The sequence below is a fragment of the Pleurodeles waltl genome, chromosome 10 (assembly GCF_031143425.1).
Source record: "Pleurodeles waltl isolate 20211129_DDA chromosome 10, aPleWal1.hap1.20221129, whole genome shotgun sequence".
NCBI lineage: Eukaryota > Metazoa > Chordata > Amphibia > Caudata > Salamandridae > Pleurodeles > Pleurodeles waltl.
The window spans coordinates 824,972,916-824,975,890 of NC_090449.1; the positions used below are offsets into that span (position 1 = coordinate 824,972,916).

General features: G+C 46.8%; 1 long non-coding RNA gene across 1 annotated transcript; it reads right to left on the bottom strand.

Moving 5' to 3' along the window:
• Positions 1-996: 996 nt before the first annotated feature.
• LOC138260820 (uncharacterized) lies at positions 997-2,171 on the bottom strand. The gene is made up of 3 exons (XR_011199012.1): positions 1,982-2,171; positions 1,682-1,826; positions 997-1,560 (listed from the first exon to the last, which is right to left on the bottom strand). It is a non-coding gene; the product is annotated as an uncharacterized lncRNA (long non-coding RNA).
• Between the last annotated feature and the right edge of the window lie 804 nt (positions 2,172-2,975).

Sequence of the window (2,975 nt, forward strand, 5' to 3'; positions counted from 1 at the left end):
CAGGGGTTGTTTTATATGTCAAGGTATCAGATTTTGGGGCTTTTAAGGAGTTTTTGGGGGGTTACAATGGCCTTTTGCTTCTGAGTGTGCGTAAGAACCGTAGAGCCTTAGTGAGAATGTCAAGGGTTTTCTTTTATATTTAGACCTCTGGACCTCCTTATTACCAAAAGTGGATCTTACACTCCTGAGGTGGACACAGCGGCCTAGTCATTTCTACAGTTGCTGTTTCACAAGCTTGGACCACTTCCCTTCTACACCTTGTCAGCCTCAGGATTAACGTTCTCTGGGTGGGTCTAGAGGACCTGGTATCGCACCCCACATTCCCCAGTTTTGAGGTCTTGAGGTTCAGTCAGGATTTTAGCTTTCTAATGGCCTGCTGTATTTCTTTCCGATATGTTTCCAAAGCCCTGTTGTGGGCCATTGCACCATAGTTAGGACCGTTACTTGAGTAATTAGATGTGTGGTGCTTATTACCTCTGGCCACCCCTGCGGCGGGATCACTGATAACCTCAGTCAGTCCTTTCTGAATGAGAGGGTCAGGACGGGTCAAAAAAACCAGGGCCCCAATGTGAACATCCTGGTGCTTCAGAGGCCTGATCCTCGCTAGATGGGGTTCCAAAACTCTGACTTGTACTGCTGTCAGGGTATGTTGAGGAAGACCAATGCGTGCATGCACTTGATGTAGGGCTGGTGGGGTCGTACGCACCCGGGGGTGTAATTGGTGACATCAGATATGGGGAAGTTAAATGGTGGTCACAATAACTCAAGGCCTCTGAGGCATAGGAAGCGCTGTGGCTGGGAGCGGGTGATTGAGGTATGGATGATTGCAGCCCTTCGGGGGCTGCGGTAGAAGGGATACTGGGCGTTGCTGTGGCTGTTGCTTCAGAACTCTCTACCAAACTGCTAGTGCCTTGAGAAGTCCAATGCATCCAGAATAAGGATCCTCTATGGGGTGATCATTTTCCAAATGTGTTTCCGGAAGACTAGGGGGGCTAGTTATATAGGGTGTTGGTGCTAGGGCACTGACAGCCCCCTCTATATTAGGCTCCTCAAACGTTAAGCATTTAGAACGCTGTGGGTTATGTGGAACAATCTGAGTCAATTATGTATTTTTAAAAGACAGGTCTAAAGGCAATGATTGTAGCTCAGGGGACGCCAGCTTCTTCTTGTAGTTCTTTAAGGACAGCTGATTTATTTTAGGCTTGTTGCACTGGTTATGGTCCCAACCATTGGTTCTACACAGTATTGTGTGTTGTGTGTCTCAGGCTATAAGCGCTCTACTGTCAGTGTGTCCAAAGCCTTGCACCTAGGGAGTTCCAATAGTAGTGTTCACAGTACTGGGCATAGCCTTTATTACTGCTGGTGTAGTGTAGTTAAAGGCTGTACCTGGTCTATGACAGATGTCTTCAGAACCACTGCAGGGCTTGCACTGGTGCCCCGCGTTCATCACGGATGCTGCTGGAGGCTTTGTGTTTTGAAGGGTCACTGTGTTATCCTTTAAAGGCATTGCCGTCTGCTTAGCCTTACGGCTGACTCCTCCAAAGCTCTTTTGTGATGACTCTATGATGTAAAGATAAAATACATATTGGGTAATGCTATAGCAGTGATATACTAGAGGGGAAAGAGGTGCGAGAGACAATACGGATTGAATTCATTTGGCTCTACAGTTTCTAAAACGCACCTGCTGTGTTCCACTGTGAGTGGCCTTTCTTTATAGGTGGTCTGTTCTTAAGGACATGGGGACTTCCTTTTGTGGACCGTCATTTTAACACCCCCTACCACATTCTGCATCACAGACATGTGGGCCGCTTGTACCAGCTGGGGGTCTGGAGAAAAAAATAATAAAATGTCACATTTACAATATAATACACTGACTATACATGCTCTCTGAGGGAGCCTTCTGTAGGGTGTTTATGGAGCTTTTTAACATGTTTACAGTGTTTACACAAGGACTCATTTTATTTACTCGCAAAAGCTGTACCCTGAGACAGTATGCTAGGGCCATCTTGAGCCTCGAGGATTTGTTGTATAGCACCCCCTGCCAGCTGCACTTCCATATCATAACCTGTAAAAGCAAATAAACACAGGAAAACATTAATGGCAAAAAAGCAAAAAACAATCAAGCCATCTTTATTTAGGATGGATGTTGACAAGGTTCTCTGAACTATAAATCTCTAGATACATATACCTTGTTGCAAGGCATTCATTTCCTGAGGGGACATTGTTAGCTCTAGGGGATCCTATGTATAGAAGAGACAAAAAGAAACCTACTTTTAGACCCTAATGATTTTTATGCTATATTCATAATTGCAGGGTAGCCACGCAGAGAAATAATAGTTGAAGTGTTACCCCTCCTCCCGACTGTCAGTTTTATTAATTAGCAGGCTACACATACTTTTAGAGACATATACTAATACATAAGTTGCATTTCAAGATGCACTTTTACATACACAATTAAAAAATAAAGTTCAGATTAAGCAACCTCACTCATGATACTATGGGGGTGATTCTAACCCTGGCGGTCGGTGATAAAGCGGCAGCCAACCCGCCAACAGGCCGGCGGTCCAAAAAATGGAATTTTGACCCTGGCGGGAACCGCCAACAGAGACCGCCACATTAACACTCCGACCGCCACGGCGGTACAAACAAACAGCGCGGCGGTCACCGCCAACAGACAGGCGGAAGACAATGTACCGCCCACCCTATCACAACTCACCAATCCGCCACCTTTTCCGGGGCGGGAGCCCCGCCGATAAAAACACGGCGGAAACAGACTACGAACGGGAAAACGCTCACCTCTACGCACTCCACGAGGAAGGAGGACAGCATGGAACCCGAATTAAACATCCTACCTGCTCTCGTCTACCTGCTCATCTACCACGAGTACGAACGCCGGCGCAGACGACAACGGTGAGTACTGCACCTACGACACAGGGGAGGGGGGAGGAGGAAAGGTTACGGCACACACATATGCG